Genomic DNA, 21,812 nt, shown 5'->3' with positions numbered 1-21,812 from the left:
GGACAAAAGGAAATGGCTTCAGGTTCTACCAGGGGATGTTCGGATCAGATATTAGGAAAAAAAAAAATCACTAAAGGAGTGGTCAGGCACTGGAATGAGTTGCTGAGAGTGTTAGTGGAGTCACAAGAGATGTCTGGATCTGGCTGTTGGGGATGTGATTTGGGGATGATGATGATGCTGCTGGGGACAGGGTTTGTGACCTTACAGATCTCTTCCCCCTTTGGTGACTCTGACCAGAGCTCTGTCTGTGAGCTGTGCTCACCCTGAGCCTTGTGCAGACTTGTCCCCAGGTCCCTAGGCAGGTCACTTCAGCTCCCAGGACCTGCAGGGTCTCCAAGGTCTGGCTGCCCTCCCCCACCCCATTAACAGGGCTCTCCTGTTACAGAGAAGTAAATGATCCTGGTTTTTCCATTTTCATTAAGGCTCGGCTGTGACGTCAGTTTTGACGTGGCCCTGGTTGAGAAACGTTGTGTTTGAACCACTGAAAGTGCTGATCCTGAGCTGTTCTCCAGCTCTCTGCTCTTCTGTCCCTGCTCACAGCGGAACTGCTCTGTCTGGGGATTTGGCCAATGCTGCTCTAAGTGGAGAACAGGAGAAAATCCTGGAAAGCAGCTGCATTTTCCCAGTGCTGTGGTTACCCACAGCTGCTGGGTTTGCTGTTTAATGCAGTGGCAGCTCCTCTATGTGTGGAGGCTCCATCTTCTCGGAAAGAAGTGCTCCAGGCTGCAGGAGGGCAAGTAGATGATTTGAATTTTTGGGTTTCGGTGATGCTCTGTGCCCTTTGTGGGAGGAATATCTACATGTCTGCAGCAAGGACACTTGTACTGGGAAATAAGAGCAAATTGTGCTGAAGTCAACTGAAATAGGAGTTGGACTTTGTGCCAAATTGCAAACTGTGGGTCTCTCAATCATTCCTCTGCAGAGAGCAGCCTATAACAAAGATTACTTTGCTGCGAGACCCACAGAAAAATATCTGTTCTCTTGCACTTATGTCAGCTAATGATACAAATCTGCTGATGGCTGGGAGTATTTATTTGCTGTGAAAAGAACCTGCTTATGTTGCACTGAGTGTCATGGTTGACTAGCAGGTACCAGGCTTGTGTATTAGGGATGTAAATGATCCTGGGACATGCATTATTGACATGTCCCACTTCCAGGAGCATGGCAACCTTTCCTGTGGGCTTCTAGGTGAGCTGGGAGGAGTTTGATCCTGAACCTGTGGGTTTACATTGCCAGGCCAGGTAAGATGCTGGAGGGCACTGGAAGAGCCTGGGGGGCTGTGGCAGGGGAGCCAGTTTTACTCCAAGATAGAAACCTCAGGGCTCAGGGCTGTTTGAAGATGAGGTTTCACTCAGCTTTTCCAGTTGTGGCAGCAGACCCTGCACCTGGCTGCCTTTTCAGTGTGGAGGGCAGAGCTGTTGCATTAGTTTTGCTTTTCTTGTTTCCTCCCACTGGGGGGAAAGACTTGTTTTCAAATGAGCAGGTGTGTATTTTCATAAGCCCCAAACATTCCTTTGTGGATGAAAGAGTTGTAAAACATCTGAAAGCTATTTTCTTTGACATGAGCTTCTCTATTTAAAGGATGTGGGGAATAATTTCTTATTCAGGCTGAAGCAGATGAAATTGTTACAATGTTCTGATGTAATGGACTGTATGAAATGGATATTTGGGCCTTTCTAAATAAAATGCTTCTGGAACATGTTTGGAGCTGTGAACTGACTCAGGCTGAACTACAGGGAGACAAATACAACAGAAATACCTATGAGAAAGAAAGGAGAATTTCCTATAATATGCTGGCAAGTGCATGCTAGTGTTAAGCAGAGTGTGTTTAAAGGGAGCTAGCCTTTGATTTTGGGGTGAGGAATATGTTGTTTGGTGGTGGGATGTGTGAAGTGGCATTGTGGAGTCCTCATTCCTGGAAGTCTTCAAAAAACATGTGGAGGTGGCACTTGAGAACAGGGTGGGGGTGCTGGTTGATCTTAAAGGTTGGACTTGATCATCCTAAAGGTCTTTTTAAACCTTAATGATTCAGTGCTGTGCAGTGCTGCTGTTAAGAATCATGTAAATCAATAATGCTGGTAAATGGTTGAGCTGTTTACTGGGGGAATTGCACTTCCCTTCACAGGGAAATTCTTAAAATTGGATTGATTGGAATCTGTGCAGTGTTTTGGTGGAGTGAGGCAGAACACATAACATGTGATATATTCTAGGCTGATTCAGTTTTACAGAAAAATCCTGACTGTAATTGTTGTTAAATGGTTGATCCACCAGGTGTAATGGCTGCCACGCCAGAAGTTGATACAATATTTTTGTTTTCTCCTTGATGTTGTTCCCTGCTGCCCCTGAAGTTTTCATCCCTGAGGGGATGTTGCTGCTATGGAATGAATGTGAGAGAACTGAGGTGTTCCATGAAAAATTTGGGAAGCCTGATAGCTTTAATTAGCATAGAAACCATATGCTTCCAGTCTGGGGATCCTGTCCAGAGAATGGGAAGTGGCTGATCTTGAGCAGAAGAGGGGATCAGTGTGAGGAGCTGCCAGGGGGGTTGGATTTCACAGCTGCCAAAGCTTGGCCCAGCCTGCTGTGTACTGTGCACCCTCCCCTTCCCCAAGGCTGCTCAGCATGGAGCACCAAGCCTGGAGTCTGGATCACCAGGGCTGCCACCAGCAGGGTGTGGGGACAGCCACCCACCTGTGCTCATCCACCACATGGGGTGGGGCCATGTGGTACCTTTTTGTCTCTTACCTCCATGAGGCCTCCTGAGGATGTGCTCTTGTGAACACCCAGGGTGTCACAGCTCCTTTCTCCATGGAAGGGGCATTTCACTGGTGTTTTTTGTCCAAGGTATTGGTGCTTTTTGTCTGCCGTAAAGCAGAGAGAGCAGAAGTGTGTTCAAGCAATTCTGTGTGATGCCTTAAGTTTTAGCTTTCATATTTTTCAGATTCTGTGCTCCCTTGGTGTGTAACTCTGAGCTTCATAGTAAGTTATTAATAACAATGGTTATTAAGCTCTCTTCATCCTTTTCCAGCCTGAGACCAAGGACAGCCATAACAGCCTCAGGCCCAAAAAACATAAACAATGGTGAACCAAGAGAGCAAACCAGGAGGATGGGACTTCATAACCTGAAGCTGTAATTGACCAATTAATCCTAATATGTAAATGGAGCAGAACTTCTGAAAGTGAGAGACCTCGTGACCAGTTGTCCATTTTGTGACCATTTTGGGTTCATCTGGCCAGGCTCTTGTGCTGCCCAAGGTGTATCCATTGAGGCCTTTTAATAAATCCCTACTTTATTCTTTGTAGCCTCTGTCTGGCCTCTGTTCTAGGACAGCCTCTCTAGGCATCATGTGTGTTCCCCAAGGTCAAGCCCTGGATTCTGGGGTCAGGCCAAATCCCAGCTCTGTTACTTGGGAGACCAGAGGCCAGTGCAGTCCAGAAGGATGATTGCTGGGCTCATTGTGTCAAAAGAGGCATGAGCAGCAGCTCAAGGGAGTTGATTCTGTCCCTTCCAATGCAAACTACCCAGGGATTCTATTCCTTTCTCCTGGTACAGAGTATTTCCCATAGTGCTGGTGGCAGTATCAAGACCTCTGTGTGCTCTGTGTGTACACAGGTTTGTTCAGCTGCACTGGCTGAACAATCCAGGGACAAGGAATAAATGAGTGGAATCCTCTGTGCAGGGCTGGCCCTTCAGTATTTGGAGGGAAGAGCTGCTTGAGGCCTTGCTGTGCCTCTGTTGTTCAGAATGGTGGTTGCAGAGCTTCGCTGAGGGCAACTTTCCTTTTTGTAAAGAAAAAAGCCTGTATGGAAAGCAGTTCTGGTTGTGCTCGAAACAGCAGGCTTTTGTTGTTTCACTTTGTGCCCAAATTTGCATTTTGGCATGAATTAGGGCAGGGAAGCAGTACAGTACAGCTGTAGGTGAAGCCACCATGCAGCACCAGGCATTCTTCATACCTTGTTACTCCTTGGCATGGGAGGGGAAGCCCTGCTCAGATGGTTGAGCCTGCTACAGCCCCAACTGCATTAGTTCAGTTAAACCCCTTACTAAAGTCAGGCCAAAGGCAGGATAGCAGCAGTTAAATTTACCTTCCAAGGCAATGTGTACCACAGCACACCTGAGCAGTTATAGCTGTGCTCTGGTGCCTTGTTTGAGTAACAGCATGGTCCTGGATGCTTTGCTGTGGCAGTCCAAGGTGCAGCACTCTCACATTTTACATCTTTTCCCTTTGCAACACCACTGAAACACAAGCTGAGATGACTAAAGAAGTAAATTAAGGTGTGTGTAACTGAGCTGGGGTGATGGGAGGTTCATCAATGTCCTGGGAATGATGGGGGGCTGCCCTAAAGGAGGAGAGGTTTGTCTGAAGTGTTCCATCAGTGTTGGAACAGCAAAATGTAACTTAAATTTAAGAAGGGAGCTGTGATGGTACCTCCCTCACTCAGGGATGAGGAACAGCAACCAGAGGGACTGACTGGGCTCCCACCATCAGCTTCAAGCTGAGTGCAAAGTTTATCCAAATTCTTATCTGACTCTTGATCCAGGTGTGGTGTTGCCTTTATGTATGGCACAGATCCCTCCTGTGCAAGCTGGGAGCTGCAGGGTAGCACTTCTTTCTGTGAAGTGAAGACTCAGCACTTTTTTTCTTTGTTTATTCATATGTTTTGTTGGGGGCACCGATTTCATTTAATCATGGACTGATTGGGGTTGGAAGCAACCTTAAAGATCTTCTCATTGCAGCCTCTCTGCCACGGGCAAGGACCAGGTTGCTCAGAGCCCCATCCAGCCTGGAAAATGTGATCCTGGAGGTCTGAAGGGTTACAGATTCTTCTTAGAACACAGCTGGGTGTTTAAATCCCGGAAGGTTTGGTTGCCTGTAAGTGCTGATGTGCAGAAGACAAGAAGTGGTGCTGCACCTACTGGTGTGTAGTGCAGAATCCTGGGTGTTCTGTGGGAGGCCAAGTAGTTGCAGCAGCAATAACCTGTCATTGGTTTGTATCTACACCATTTCAGTTGGGAATTATGTTCCAAGACAGCATTACTTAGAATCCTCTCTAGAGGAGAGGATTAAGCCAACCAACAATATTAAGCCAACCAACAAAACCCCACCACAAAGCAGCCCTCTTCAGCCCATGTGTGTTGGACACTTGGGTGTCATGGGAGGAGAACCCTGCACTGCTCAGGAGTTTGCCTGGCTGAGAGCTCTGCTGCTTTGTGTGTTTGTGAGGGGATGAATTGGCAGAGACAATAAAATGAACTCTGCCAGGATGGCAGGTCTGGGAACATCCCATTCCATAATTCTGTCCAGCAGTTTGATTGTTCTTCCTCCCACCTGCTTTCCTCCAAGGACAAGCATCTCTTCTCGCTTGGTTTTATTCCCTTTGTCTCAAGTTTTATTCATCAGAAAGCTCTTTTCAAAGGCTACTCTCACCCCTGCAATGATTATGTAAATATCTATATTTTATATCTTTGTATAGACAGATGCACTGTTATGCTGCATTTGGATGATACATGACCTTGAAACTTGAAAACTTGTTCACTTTCTTGTGAAGATTATTTCAATTATGCAGTAATCTTAATTGTCTTAATTTGAAAGGAGATTTTTCTCCATCAGCATGATATTTCACATACATGTTAATGTTCATGAGGCAAATATTTCTTACATTTGTGCAGGTAATTTTTCTTTCTGTCTACAAATAATAGTGAGAACTACTCTTTAAACCCCATTTTCTTTGTGTTTCTTATTTTTCTTGCAACTGCTTCTTTGCTTCAGTGTCTTTATGAATAAAGGTAACATTAATGTCAAAGTACTGTTGGGGAAACTCCCTGTTGTACCTTCTGTGATTCAAGATCTGTGTTGTGCTACAAGACAATACCTTCTTTGCTATGGGGAACAGTTTTATGAGATTATGCAGTGTGGGGAATTTGATTTATCTACTTTAGGATGTGCAGATGGAAGTAAAACCTGGGTCTAGAGCTCTTAGGAGTAAGAAAACAGAGATGTGTGTGCTGAGCTCAGCTCATGGTTTGCTGGTTTGAGCATCTTGGGGGGTGATCCCTCTCTCCATCTCTGCTCTCTCCTTTATAAATGATGGCTGCAGCAGTATCTTTGTGACACAGCTTCTGGTTTTAAATTATGGTTTGATAGACACAGAAATTAACAGCATAAAGGTCTTAAGTCTGTTCTCTTTATACCTTTCTGGTGTTGATTTGGTAATTGCAAACTGCAGTTAAAATAACTGACCAACTTGACATGGAGGAAATCGATTCAGAACTTCAATCTTGTGCCTCCATGCACTGTTAACTTTGCTCTGCAGCTCCTGGGTGAGACAATCTCATCTCCAGGCTCCCAGCCAGACCTGCCCAGGAGGGGAAGAGCACTGCACAGGGGATCCTCAATGCAGCCAGAGCAGGAAGGGTCCTGCCAAAAGGCCACACCACAGGTGTGCATTGGCATCCAAATTACCCCTTCAGCCACAGGCATCTGGGTCTCTTCCCAAGAGAATTCTCATCTGTGTGACTACTTGCATTTTTGGGACTGCCAAGTGGCAAAAAATTTAGATTTCGTGGGCTTTCCAGGGCTGGGGATGAACCAGTGGTTGTGGTTCATGTTTGTGTTGGTAGTTTAGGGCCTGGGCTGTGGAGGACGGGTCTCAACAGAGTGGGATTGGGACCTCAGCAGTGGAGCTCACTGAAACACTCCCTGTGATGTGCACAGGACCAGAAAAGAGAAGAGCAGTGGCTGAAAAATGATATAAGGTGATGAGAAACGGGAAAAATGTCCGAAAGAGAGAGCTCCTGCACAGCAGGTTTAGATGATTTTGTCAAAAGAGCAGAGGAACTGTTGCTGCCTTAAGAAGAGATGAGAGTGATGGGTAATTTAAAAGGAGAAATGGTGGACAATGTCTGAAACTGTGTAACCCAAAGTCACAGCACCGCCAGCATCACCCCTAAACCACATTCCCAAAAGTCACATCTAGCCACCTCTCACACACTCCCAGACATGGTGGTGGGAATGAGGTGGTTCAGAACTTCATTGAACAGAAGAAAATCTGGCAGATGTTGTGAAACTCAGAGGAAACACTGAGATTTGAACAGAGCACTTGTTGGTTGAAGAGGATGTGATGGAATGTGCACAGGGACAGGTGAGACTTTGGTCTAAGAAATGAGTGAGGAGCCTTAAATTCTCCAGCTGCTACCAGGAGTAGCTCCCTGGGGAGCCCCCCAGCAGACACAGCTCTGAGAAGGGCAGGGATGTGATTCCTACAGTTGCTGCCAGAGCCCTGCTTGCATTGACCATCCTACACTTGTTTGTAGGAGTTAGAGCCAAGAATCCATGGCAGCTGGGCTTGGCATCCAAAAGGGGAGCAGGAACATAAGGAAAAGACAATTGAGGAATGAAAAATGGCTCTTGGAGTAGTTCAGGGCTGTTGGATGAAAGCACAGAGCCAGGGGCCTCGTGTCAACAGTAGGCCAGCTGGGTAAAGCTAATAAGGCCTAGAGGTAGCTGATTGCATGGAAAAAGCAAAATAGGAATCAATGTGACTTCTGCAGTGGGAAGTTGATGCTAATGCAATTATTGGAGCCTTTGAAGGGATCAGCTTAGAGGGTATTAAGGAACACAGGGGAATAGGAACAAAGGTGGTTGCAGTGACAAAAGGTGACTATAAAAAGTAGGAAATGAGAGTCAGCTCTCACAGTGCAGGGAAGTTGGGAGCAGACCAACTGCTACTCCTTGTGCATTGGAAAAACTGTTCTGCTACTCCTTGTGCATTGGAAAAAAGGAGTATTGGTATGTTGATGATCACTAGTCAAGAAAGAGAGATGAGAGGAGCTGCAAAAGGGCCTTGGAGTATTGAGTGGTTGGATAATAAAAAGGCAGATGAGATTCACTCCAGATAAATGTGCAGTAATGTACATAGGGATCCTAATTTTCATAGGAAGCCTGAGCTCTGAGCTGACTGTTATGAATCAGGAGTGAGATCTTTGTGTTAAAATTTTAGGGAGTTCTATGAAATGTCAGCTGGGTGCTTGGCAGCTGCCAAAAAGCTGGCTGAAGGGGCAGGAATTATTAGAAAATGAATAGAAAACAGAAGGGAGCATTCTATGACCACATAAATCCATGTGTTGCCTGGATCTTTGCACATCCATCATCCTCCCAGCCTGGAGAGCAGCAATGGAAGCAGTTCAGGGGCTGCTGAAAGGCATCATCTGGACACAGAATGGAGTCAGTGCAGCACAGCTCAGTGGGAATATGTACTTGTCAGTCTGGAAGGGAGCAGGGGGAGAGGAGGGGAAGAGTTCTGCGCTGGTTTGAATGCTGTGGACAAGGGGAGTAGAGAATTGGGTACTTTTCAGTGAGAGCGTGGGGCAGTGCAGAGGTTCCCAGGAGCTGCTCTTGGTTGTGCACACCCCATGAGAGCTAGGAAAAAACAAAGGAGTGGAAACTTTTCCTGTGAATGTGGAAAGTGGTCAAGTGCAGGCATTCCCTGTGGTCAAAGCACTTAAGATGCAGGGTTTGAAGCCTTAGGAGCCCTGGGAAATCAGGAACACAGGCTTAGTCTGATCGAGGCATTTGTCCATCTGTTCTTGGGCACTGCTGCAGGCTGGAAGAAAAGGCTGCAGAGATCTCTGCTGTGACCTGATATCATTGCAAATATCCAGATTTGAATTAGTTTTAGTCAAGTGTTCAACCCAACAAAGTACCTGGGGTTTAGTGTTAGACGTAACTCTGAAAGCAAGAGTAACTCACGTGTGAGTCATTTACCTTCAACTCTTAACTCTGGTGCAACTGTGTCCAACCTGGCTTATTTTTAGGCTGGAGCTTAAATCTCCTAGAAATAGTGGCAAAGGGCATCCATTCTTGCTGAGAACAAGGAATCCTGGACTGGAAGTTATTTGGAATCTTCAAAAGAAGAAAATACATTTCAAAACACTGTAATTCCCACCCTCCCCTTCTCCCAGCTGCATAGCAGTTTCATTTTGAAACAAAGAAAGAAAAAAATAATAATGGTAAAAACTTGCTTTACTTTGCCCACTTGCTTTTCACAACTTTCCTGACTTGTTTTTTCCTCCTGATACTTGCTCTTAAACATAGCCCTTGTCTTACTTTAAGATTTAGCTATTGGCAAGAAGAACCTACAGCAGAAGGGAAGGACCCAACCTGTGAGTCCTTACTCGGGCATTGTGCTGGAAACAAAGGATGCTTGATGTCTGCACAGAACAGAAATTTATTCATGACTTTTGAAGAATAAAAAGAAAAAAAATACTCTTTGGGCATGGGAGAACACTGTGCTGAAGCTATGTAAGTTAATAAAATAATCATGGGGATGAATTATGTATTTCCACTTGGAAGATGTCTTACAGGTTTTTAGCAAGACAGGACACAGCAGAGGTGAATGAGAACCTCTCCTGGGGAATGGGAAGTCGCTCATATCGCTTCAGGCCAGGCAGGGGGAGATGACTTTTCACTGCAATGTGCTCCAGCACCAAAAGCAGGGAGCTTCCACTGTGAGTCTGCTGTGATGGGTCTCAGCAGGACACTGCAGGGAGCCTCTTTCTGCACTACAATTTAATGAATGACCCCCCCCTTGATTAGGGAAACAAACCAAAAAACACCATGAAAAGACACAAAAATATGGAAATGTGTATTAATGGTGAGAAGGATTAACCATGAAGCACCATCTCCTAAATTTTTCTTGTATGCTGCAGCTATTATGTGATGACAGTAGAATTGTGTTATTTGAGTTTCTCAGCTTGGTTTCAGGTTAAGAGTGGCTTTCCATTGATGGAAATAAAAGCTTGGCAGTACCTAAGGTTTCTACTGGAGACTCTGGCTTTAGATTCTAGTGTTGTTTAAGGATTTTTATGGGTTTAACTATTTTAAAATATATTCAATATTTTATATTTATATTATTTGATGGGTTTCATTTTTATGGGTCACATTAACCATGGATTTTGTTTGACTCAGAAGTGCCCTGGTATGGAAATGTGACTTGGCAGGTCTAAAATGTCAGAGATTTATTAAAAATAAGTTTTGCCTGGTTAATTGTTAAATACACACGGCTTGAGTGGAAATGACAATAAGGTCTGAAAATCTGAGAAGAATTGAGAATGTAACTCAAATAATTAGCAGTAATATTTAGAATATCCTCCTAAGGAATGCCTTCCCTTTGGGGAGTTTTCGTGGGGTTTGGCATAGTTAATCTCCATGAACTGATGCAAGGGATGATGGCTGGAACAGGTAGCAAACAGTGGTTTTGGTTCCCAAAATCCCTTGGAATGTTGTAGTACTGCTGGCTTGGCTAATTAATGAACTGTCCGTGGGATGTCCTCTAGGGATCCTTCACTCCACAGTAACAGAATCAAGTTTGGTAGTTTTTTGTTTCAGACTCTCCTAATAAAAACATCAGGGATCTCATGAAAAACTCCTTTAAAATTTGTTCTTGTATATAACCTTCTATATTTGGAATACTGTAAAAAAAAAAAAAAAAAAAAAAAAGGCGCAAGATGCTTAAATGAATATTTTATTTCTGTTGGAACGGAAGAACACAATTCTGCCATGGTTTCTGTGCCCAAATCATCATCAGCTCTGCAGTGCTGCTCCCTTCCTCTGCAGCAAGACACATTGCTGGGGATTTAAAAATTTAATATAAAAATCCCAGTGTGCTGCTGGTGAAACATCACCTGCATGATAACATCTGGCATCAGAGGGGAGCAAAGGCCACCTCCAGCCTTTTTTCTTGCAGCCAAATTATGGCTGGGCTGCCCAGCTGAGGCCCGGCTGTGTGGGAAAAGCTCTGATGCCCTAAGTAAAGTGAAGTTTCTGCTATGAATCTCTTACTGATAAAATACATGAGGGAAATAAAAACTTGGATATGGCCACAAGGGTCCAAGAAGTGGCCAGGAATCACAGAGGGTTCTTACAGAAAAAGGTGGAGCAGTTCAGAAGGGGCTTTGTACCAGTGCACTCACCTGGGCAAAGGAGCTTCGAAGGGTTTGCAAATAAAAGATGAGGTGGGAGCCAGGGCAGATTACTGCATGAATAAGATTCTCCACTCTCTTTACTGCTGACAGTGAAATCCCAGTATGAGCTTCAGAATAGAAGGAAATTATTTTCTAAAATTTTTTTCCTGCCCTTGTTTTTTTTTTCCTGCCCAAATTTTACTTTGCCCATCCTGGAACATGAAAAGGAAAAGTGGACTGCAAGCTGCTGAGTGGTGTCCCTGAAAAGTGGAAGGATTAAAATTCTTGAGATGTCAAGTAAAATCTCCTGCATTCTTCAATTAAAACTGTTTATCACATATGACCTGGCTTTGGAGAAGAGTTTCAGCTGCTTACAGCCTGGGTGAATGAAATAAATAAACTGTTAAAAACAAACAAAAAAACCCTCTCCTGTTGCAACTTTTTTATTCAGTAGTTACAGGCTAATCAACAAGCTGTAATAATATCTGTAACAAATTTCCCACTGTGTGTTGGGCACAGAATATATCTTAACTTTATAGAATCATTGCACAAACATCTTTTCTACAAGCAAGTAACAATTTAACTTGTCAGGAAACAAGACAGATGAAGCTGATTAGGAAGGCTGCTTTTATTGTGACACCATATAATTATGGAGTTCCTCTAGCCCCTTCAAATTGAGATATAGATACATATATGTGTGTTTGGAGTTAGCTTGGTCCTTAAAAATTTGGGTGGCACTGACCAAAATAGGGCTTAGGGCTCCTGTTCTCTCTGGGTTCCCGATGGGTTTTTTTTTTTTTTCTGGCTGACTGGAACTTGCTCCCAGTGAGAGTTATGTGCCTTTTTATCCCAAACTGGGGCATTGTCCTAAACATTTCTCTTGTGTAGAACAGTGCTTGAGCCACTAGAGAGATATTTAAGTGACATTAAGTGACAGATACCTGGAATGGGAAACTTCTGTGGGCTACAGCTGGATGGAGAACAAGCAAATCAACAGTTCCTAAAAAAACCCCTTCAGAACAGAACAGTTGAAGGTTTTGTCCTATTTTCAGGTTGAGTTTAATTTCTTTCTTTTGTATATGTAGAACAGAGCTCAGTAATGTCCTATTTTCAGGTTATGAGTTTAATTTTTTTCTTCTGTGTATGTGGAACAGAGATCAGTAAAAAACCATGTTTGGGTAGAAAGTTTAAATATTTTATAGCAACATGGTAACAATCTTGGGCTCTGGGCTGCGTTCTAGCTGGGTGGGTTGATGGAAATTTAGCATCAGCCTTGCACAGGTGTGGAAGATTAGCATCAAAGTCATTTTACCTGGGGTAAAGGAAGGGGAAATGACTGCTCTTCCCATAGATGCAGATTTTGGCAGACAATAACAAAACTTCTAGTTCCAGTCTCAACACACTGAATTTGAGTTGTCAATTTGGACTTCAGGCTTTGGTTTTTGCTCCTTAAATAGTAAAGGAGCAAAAGGTGGGTTTGGATAGTCAAGGCAAAACCAATTTTTTGTCCTTGACAAAATGTTTTGACTTTTTTATTTTGGTTTTGTTTTGTTTTTCCTTCAGGCATTAATACCTCTTCACTCAAGATAGCAGTGCTCCTGCAGTCCAGTTCCTTTCTGTTTTAGATAGGAACTGCTGCTCATTAAACTTTTGGTGGGAATACAGTTTTGGCTCTGCAGCCCTGTGGTATATGTTAATTAAAAATCCATATTATTTTATAAATGTATGTATGGAGTGAAGACTATTTTAGTCCCTCCCTCAGCTGCTTTGCAGGTCTTGGCAGAGCAGCACTTGCACATGTTTAAGCTCCTTCAGCCTCAGTGGAAATGAATTTCTTCTCAAATCCATACTCCAGAAAATGCTTGTCTTCACCAAACTCTTGTGAAGATATTTATTTTTCTGAAAAGGAAACAAAAAAATACTGTTTGCAGGAATTAACTCAGATACTCATGGAGATCTTCCATTCATACTCATGTCTATAGGTGAAAGCAAAGGCCAGTGATCTGGCGTCCTGTGACAACAGAGGTAATTCTTAAAATAAATTATTTTTTATTGAACTCACATGCCTATTGAAGAGACCCAAATAATTTTCCATAGATTTAAAAATTAGTATTTTCTATCACCTCTCTGTTCACTTGGAAAACTGCTGTGCATGGGAACCAAATTGGATGAGGCAGGTAAAATATGCAGAACAGGACAGATAAGGGACCTTGAGCTTTGCCTCTTGCTGGCTGTGAAGAGACAGAATGAATTAACCTTCCTCCTTTGTGCACTTTTGGAATGCTTTGGGGAGGGTTGTTCAGGTTGGGTTTCCCCTGTTTCTGTACAACCCTTTATTTCTTTAAGAGGAGATTTGTGAAGGCTCCTGGTTCAGGCAGTGCCTATGTTCTGCCCTGCTGCTGTTGCTGTAGTGCTGGAGGCATCGTGGCCCTGGAGAATCTGAACACCCTAAAATCACACAATTGCATTTTCTTGAGGTGCTCTCTTCTCTAAAAAATGATTGCTGAGGTTTGGTGGGATGAAGTTGCCCCAAATCAGTGAGATCTGTTGGGAAATTCCTCTCGTGGTGTTTATAGCTCCCTTCCTGGTAAAGGCACGTTCTGCTGAGGTGGGGAAGGAATTTAGACATTTGCTGGCTCAATATAATGATTTTTTTAAATGCTCTTTGCATGGAGGAAAGGTACAATGGCACATTTCTTTTTTTTTCCTTTGGAGATAAAATTCTAGTTTGCATTTAAGTGGTCTGCAGTGTCCAACAAATCTGTTGGACTAATCTGGATTAAAGCAGCTGGCAATTCTGCTACAGGGACCTATAAAGAACTGAGAGTTTGTAGAGGAAGGTATTTGCTAACTCCCCTGAGATGTTTTCACTGGGACTGGATATTGTGTGCCTTGTGCAGAAGGAAGCACTCAGGAAAGATTGCTGTGGGGAGGGCAGGCTCTCAGAGAACAAATCCACATGGTTCTTTTTTGGTTTGATTTTGGGTCTGGCTGAGCAGCCTGGGGTGGGGGTTTGGGAGCAGCAAACTTCTGCTGTGATCCAAAGCTTTCTGAAGTCATCATATACCAGCTGGTAGGCTCTGTTTTCCCCTTGGTGGCTCCACAAAAGTATATGAAGCCTTAAAAACATCAACCCAGAATTAAAAATTAATCTGTTGGAGTGATGGAAACCGGTAGCTGGGTACTACAGAACCCATTTCTGTGGTGTCAGTTCTTCTCATTGATCTCATTTCTTCTGTAAATGTGTTTCAAGCCATGAGTTTTTTTATTTTATTCTCTCTAATCCCTTCAGCAGAATTTCAAAAGCTGAGTGGGTGCATGTTTCTGTATCCCCATCCTATTCCTTCCATCCCAGGAAGCCTGGACAGGGCAGCTTTGCAGGGAGGTTTGGTGTGATCACTCAGACAAGAGCAGACATTCCAAAGGACACCAGTTTGAGCAGAACCATGGGGGCAGTGATGGTGTCTGAACAGCTTCACTTGAGGTGCTGCAGCATTGCTATACTTTTATAAAACCATACTAGAAAACTAGAAAAATATTTGGCTTTGGTACTTGTACTAACTAGAAAAATATTGGAATATTGGCTTTGATACCTGTCTTGTTGATTCTTTTCTAAATGCCTGTGAGGAAATTTTAATTGCATAAAGTGCCAATGTTCCCTTCTTACCTACAGGGACATATCTGGATTATAGTGATGGTGGATATTTTTTTTTTTTTTTTTTTAATGCCTGCTCTAAGGGCTTCAGTTGTGAAAAACTTCAGTTCTCCCTGTGGTGGTTTGATACCTGCTGAAAAATCTGGTTGAAGTCACTGATTTGAATGTTGCTTTTGCTGCAAGGATGTCTTAGAAGAAATATCTGTTTCCTTGAGTGAAATGGCACACATTGCCTCTATAATGTGATTCATATAAAATGAACCAAAAACTGAATAAAACTCCAGTCTTTGGAGTGACTGGGGCCATGTTATAATCAAACACTGAAAGAACTCAAAACAGGAAAATGAAGTATTGCTATTCTTCAGCTATCTGTGCAGAAGAGATTCACTTTCCAGTGTTAATCTTCCTTAGACTTTGGAGCTACAGTTCACACATACAATAGAAATAGAGATTGGGATGTTATATGAATGGTTAGGATGAAAAGTGGTAGAAATTGAGGATTAATGGTTTTTTAAATGACTTTAAAAATACTTGTGTTACTATTTGGGGTGTATTTGTCAGCACTGAAGGGCTTAGATTTCAAATGCTGAAATTACTTGGAAAAGAATTAAAATCTCCCATGGAAATAAATGTAAGTACTTCCAGTTTGAAGTCCAAGCAAATCTGTAATTTTCACAGCCAAGAGCCAGACCAAAGCTGTGTATATGAAAAGAGAAACATAATTAAGAGACATAAGCTCAGTAGTAATCTTCTTGTCCAAAATGCATTTATAATCATACTGTAGTTGGAATAAGGATGAAGTTACGGAAAGTTAAGCAATGAAACCAGAATTGTTCGCTTTTGTCCTCAGATCAGAATTGTCTGCCTTAGCAGACAGAATCATGCTTTGGGTTTTTTTATGCACATTTAAAAAAAAACCCTCAACCTGATCAGCATTTGTAAAAGAGGATCTGTGCTTGAGAAGCAGCTCCTTGAAAATGGTGGTTGAGTTGAAGCCTGGCAGTGCCAGGGCTGTGGCACAGCCGTGAAATGATGCCCAGAGAAAGATGTGATCAGAACACTGCTCAGAGGATGAAGGAGTGCTCAGCTCTCTCTTGCTTTGATGAGGCTCTGAAAGGAAAATACTTGTGTGAGAAGTGAACAGGGCTAGTAAAACAGATTAGTGTAAGACTTCCTTTGAGCCCAAATGCAAATGAGTGAGAGTAACACTGGAAACAGAAAGGAAACTGGGACTTGCTGAAAAAACAGCCTTGGTGTGTGTGAATTATGCTGGAATCAGTGCAGACTGCATCATGGAATCAGGTGAAACTTGAGCTGCTTGTGCATCACCTGTCCCGAGGTGACTGTTCTGATGTGTGACCTGGCTCGAGGGCATCCAGCAGTGACAGTGACTTAAGTTTGCTTCTCAAGCTTTAGAAAAGGAGGAGGTGTGGGAATGACAGGATCCCAGGGTGGCTGAGGCTGAGGGAGCTCAGTGGGCACTGGTGGCACCTCCCTGCTCCAGCAGGGCCATCCCAGAGCACAGGGCACAGCATTGTGTGCACACAGCTCTGCCCCAGCCCCAGGGAGGAGAGCCCCCAGGCTCTGTGCACAATGTGCTCAGGGCTGGGCACTGCCCAGGGAAGAAGTTGTGCCTCCTGTGCAGGGGGAATTGCTGGGCTCAGGCCCTGCCCGTGGCTCTGGTGCCATTGCTGGGCCCCGGAGCAGAGCCTGGGCCCTGCTCTGCCCCTCCCTGCACACAGGGACAGCCAGGCCTGAGGGCCCCTCTCAGCTGGGGCTCCTCTCCAGGCTGAGCAGCCCCAGCTCCCTCAGCCTTTCCTGGGCACCCAGATGCTCCAGGCCCTTGCTCAGCTCCAGCAGCTCCTGGCCCTGCTCTGCTGAGGCTCCAGAGCTGGACACAGCACTCCAGAGGTGCCTCCAGGGCTGCCCACAGGGCCAGGATCCCTCCCTGACCTGCTGCCAATGCTCTCCTGCTGCCCCAGGGTCCCATTGGCCTCCTTGGCCCCAGGACCCTCTGCTGGCCCAGGGACAGCTCGGTGTCCCCCAGGACCCTCTGCTGGCCCAGGGACAGCTCGGTGTCCCCCAGGACCCTCTGCTGGCCCAGGGACAGCTCAGTGTCCCCCAGGACCCTCTGCTGGCCCAGGGACAGCTCGGTGTCCCCAGGACCCTCTGCTGGCCCAGGGACAGCTCGGTGTCCCCCAGGACCCTCTGCTGGCCCAGGGACAGCTCAGTGTCCCCAGGACCCTCTGCTGGCCCAGGGACAGCTCGGTGTCCCCAGGACCCTCTGCTGGCCCAGGGACAGCTCGGTGTCCCCAGGAGCCTCTGCTGGCCCAGGGACAGCTCAGTGTCTCCCAGTTCCTTCCCCACAGAGCTGCTCCTGCAGGGAGCTCCAGCCTGTGCTGGTGCCTGGGGCTGTTCCTGCCCGGGTGCAGAACCCTGAAGAAGAAGGTGGTAATGAGGTGATGCAGCATGGCTGATGTCTGTCTGCATCCTGACTCGATCCTGCTGGCTGGTGGTACTGGAATTCAGGAGAAAATAAGCCTGGTTTTGTTCCAGCTGCTGCTCAGAGATCAGCAGGCCTGGGAGTGGCTGAATTTCTGATGAAAGCTAATTCAGCACCAGAATTCTGGTGGAGTGCAGAAGATGTTGCCCGAGCACAGATGTGCAAATTGTGCAGGTACCAATGCACTCCTCTAGGTCCGCTGCCATTCCATGAGGGCTTTGCATGACCCAAATCCAGGTTTATTGGAGCTCCAGGAAAGCAAGTTTGGGATTGAACTATCCTGCCTAGAGAATGTGAATATGTGTCATGACAGAATGTGTAGTAAGAGAGAACTAAGAGCACTGCCTTTGTCAGTGGATATTCCTGGTGTGCTCCAGGTGCAAAGCTCACCTGGAGGGGTCCCTTCAGGAGAGGACCAGAGGCACCATCCATTGACCAGTGCTAAGCAGGCAGAGATGTTCTCTTCCTCCAGAGGGATTTTCTTCCTCCAGCCCTTCCTGCCCTTGTGCCTCTTCATGTTATAAATTTGGAGCAGAACAACCACCATTTATAGCACTAATCAGAGGAGCTAAAAGTATTTATTTTGTCTCCTCTAAGAAAATGTAAGAGTGAATTGCTTTTTGGCCTTTTCTTTGAGCACATAAGCTTGATTTAATTTGGCAACGTGGCCATAACTGTGTTACCCCAATAGGCCAGCATCTCTGTCTCAGTTCTGTACTTTCATTTTGATTTTTTTTGCCCCCTTTGTTGCTATTGTGAAAGCTTTAAAGCTGGTTTGGGCTGTTCCTTTGCCAGCTGAATGCAAGGTATCCCCCTTTGCCAGGGCCTATTCATTGCCCTGCTCTGATAAGGCTCTTGTTTGTGTCTCATCTGGGGCACAGGCAGGACTTGCTGGGAACAGAAATGCCCACAAGTTCCTGGGCATGCCGAGCTAGGAAGCAATGAAGGAATTTCAAAGCCAGCTAATTTTCTCTCTCAGTGCTTTGTGGGTATCAGCATGCAAAAGGGAATTGGCAGTTACTGGAACTTCTTAACAAAGAGCAGTTATTTGCATTGAGCTTCTAAATCTAAATTTAAAGAGAGCTTTCCCCAAAATAAGGCCCAAATTAGCTTTTATCACTGAGGGTAAATTTAGTAACTTTAAAACATCTACATTTAGGCTTCCAAATAAGCCCTCACACTGGAGATATGGTTCCTAGACACTTCGGGGCTCATGAACCCCTGCCTGGGTTTAATTTTGCCAAAATTATCAGTGTCTGGTTAAACTCATCTTGGGATTGTATTTTCTATCATGTTTTCTCAGTAGATCATGGTTCAAGTATTTAAAAAAAGAAAAACAAGTACCAAAATACCACATGGTTTATAATCTCTGATGCTGACATAGTTTACTTTTTTTTTTTAATATATGCCAAAATTGGTGCTTGCATGGACCATCCTGTTTTAGCCCATTTAGTCCTATTCCATCAGGAACACTGGTGGTAAAAAAGCCACCGTGGTGAGGGTGTCTCTTGCTCTTCCACATGCTAGACTTTTCTCCGTTTTTGCTGTATATTGTACCTAGAATTTTAGAAGTTTAAAGTATGAAAGCACTGCGGATAACCAGCACTTGGTGGCAGGCCCAAGCAACTTCAAGATTTATAAACTGAGATTACTCATGGTCTGTTGTAGATTTGGGAGCACTGCTCCAAGAAATATATAAAAAAAAAAAAAAATTAATGGTTATGCTTCCAGTTAGTGCAAATGAGTCCATTAAAGTAACAGCTGAAACTTGTAATTATATCCAAAGCAGAATTGGGCAATGCAATTCTTACAGTACTGCTACAGTTGGGATAAGTACATGAAAAAATCAGCAGCATGAAATTAAATCAGAGACCTTTCCCACAAATGCTGGGTTCTGGAACTGCTGTGAAGCAAGTTTTGCTCAGTGTCCTTTGGTTTTGTAGTTGGAATATGTCTCACAGTTCAAACTCTCCCCAAATGCTCAGTTCTGGTATACAATAGTTAGAAGGGTTTTTTATGTTGTTGTTGTTTTTACTGTAATTGCTCATTTTTCCCATCTCTGTGTGAGCGGTGATTTGAGACCTGGTTGTTTGAGTGCTTGATATCTGCATGGCACAGCTTAACCCATGGTCATGAAAAATAGCTTTACCTCAATAAAATTAAAAAGCAAAAAGAAGTTTATTGAAGTTGTTAGTTACTGGCAGAAGCAGGCTGAGACCCAGCTTCAGAATGGGCTGGTGGTGCCCTCTTTGATTTTTACCCTGTGCTTGTAGATTCAGGTTTAGTCAAACATTACAGCTCAGAGTTGTTGTCTGCCTCCCAGCCTGGTGTCTGGGTTGGTGTCAGTGCCACTGATCTTCCTGAGCTGCTCCAGGACCTTCCCATGTAAGTATTTTGCTTATTAACCATGTTTCCAATGATGTTTTCCACCTAGCTTTTGGGAGCAGATGACAGGCCAGAGATGAGCTGATTATTCCTGCACTGGGAGTGTCACTGGGGGCTCTTTGACCCATCCTACCAAGATACTTCTTCTTTGAATAAAGCCCTTCTAACTCTGAAAAATGTCTGCAGTTTATGAAAGGTGCCCCAAACAGCTGAAGTTCAGTTTCTTTCTAGACCACTGAGTGAAAAATTTTCATTTTCTTTATTGGTTCTAATGGGAGCTGAGAAACTCAGTCCTGGCATTTTGGTGGCTCCTGAGAGCCCTCCGCTGCTCTGTGCCCTGCTCAAGTTGGACAACTAATAACTTAATCTCCTAAAATCTATGAACATAGGAGACTTAATGAAATTGCTGCTGTTCCAAACTATCTTTTGGAGACCACAGGTGAGTTCTGTTCAAGAACAGGGGAGTGGAACTGTAGGCACAGAGTTTGTGGTAATTGGGAGTGGGGCTGGGGCTGAGCCTCATCCCTAATTGGCCACAGCTGTGCAGGACAGGTGAGTGACACTGAAGGTGATGAGCCATGGAGTGCCCAGGTGCACTGACCAATCCCAAAGGGAACAGAGGGCTCACAGGTGCAGTGCATCAACATGAGGGCATAAAAGGCTGGGCTGAAAGAACAGGAAGGGCAGATGCTTGCAGCCTTCTGAAGTGGTGTGACGTTGCTCTGTGTGAGCTTCTCTCTGAAGCCTTCTGATGAGGTAAGGTGTAACTCTGTGTGGGGGAATTTTGAAATTGCATGGCAATACTCTGTGTGTTGTGGCTATCTATGCTGCGATATGGAACTGAGCTCTCTTGTGGTTTGGTGTGCAAATTTGCATCATTTTGCACCAAAACTGAAGGGGAGAAAATCCAATTGACTGTTCTCCTGAAGTGGTGGTCTAACCCTTTGTATTAGGAAGAATGTAAACATTATTTTGGGTACTGAGGAGAGTATGTTAAGGGCCAAACCCTTGATATGCTGAATAGTGAAGCACACACTGAATTTTCAGCTTTGTCCCATAGGTGGAGTGTGTTACTGGTGGTTACTGGAGTCTGTGGGGAAGCTGGACTTGGAGTGTGGGACTTGTGAAAGTCTCTTCAGCAGGCCAGTGTGTGAATTAAGCTTCTGATAGATTAATTTAGGGGTAGAGGGTATTTTAAAGCAAATAAAATTCCCTAATCACCTGTTATTGCTGTTGGTGCTTAGGGATGGCGTGAGGGTGCCATGTGCAGGAGTTCTCTCAAAAATTGGGATGTAATTAAGGACCAAGGCAGTGCCCTGCTTTGTCACTGCAATAGCAGAGAAGTGAACTCCTTCAGGCTGATGGTGTGGGGTTCTCTGTGCCTTTAAACTCCCCTAAACTTGTGGCTGTCTTTCATACTTGTTCTGACCTCTAAGGTCCCTTCCAACCCAAACCCTTCCACGATCAAAGGATTTCCTGCTTTTTGCCCCAGACCTGTACTGCAGTTCAGGAAATATTACTCAGCATAGGGCTTGTTCGCATACACAGTGAATTGTCTTGAAATATTGAAGCTTTGAACTTAATTTCGATGAAGAGGTTGTAAATAACAACAACATGCCAGGAATCCTTTCCCTTGCAGATGCGGAGATGGTGGTTATTCATATTAGCAGTCTGGGTTTCCTGAGCCTGTAGAGGGTGCTTATTTATAAAGAGTTGAGAGCATTTGAAGGGTTTGTGACTAAAAATCAACATTCTATTAATTTAAGTTGCAACCACTGATGTTATCAAAGCTGAGCATCTAAAAGGTGTTAATGGTAGGAGGGGAGAAACTGGCTTCCTCTAAGCGAATGAGCAGTCTAGTGCCTGTTCTATTGGGGATTTCAGACCCCAGAAATTCTAACTAATGCCTGTGTGTTCTGTACTTCTGTGTCTTCCAAAAGGCTGCTTAAGCTAGAATTCCAGAAATAGATGAGAAATAGGGGACAATTGTTCTGTTGAACTGGAGAAAGGGCATATGGACCTGTGTGGATTTGGGGTGTAATGAAGATCTGAGGCACTCTCCTGTTGTGGTACTTTGTCTTCTTGTGCTGTAACAAGTAATGAGTGTTGTTGCTTGCTGTTACTCTTTTTATTTTATTTTTATTCTTAATGTCTACTTGCTTAACAAGAACCTGGTCCTTTGTGAAACATCTGCAGACTTTTGATCTAAGGACCAGGCTTTTAAAATTCATACACTCTAAATAACTTGTATTTGGATGTGAAATATTTTAGCTGATAATTTATCAATTACATCAGAGCTGTTGTGG

Source organism: Vidua chalybeata, chromosome 8 (assembly GCF_026979565.1).
Source record: "Vidua chalybeata isolate OUT-0048 chromosome 8, bVidCha1 merged haplotype, whole genome shotgun sequence".
Classification (NCBI taxonomy): domain Eukaryota; kingdom Metazoa; phylum Chordata; class Aves; order Passeriformes; family Viduidae; genus Vidua; species Vidua chalybeata.
This window is presented reverse-complemented; position numbering follows the sequence as displayed.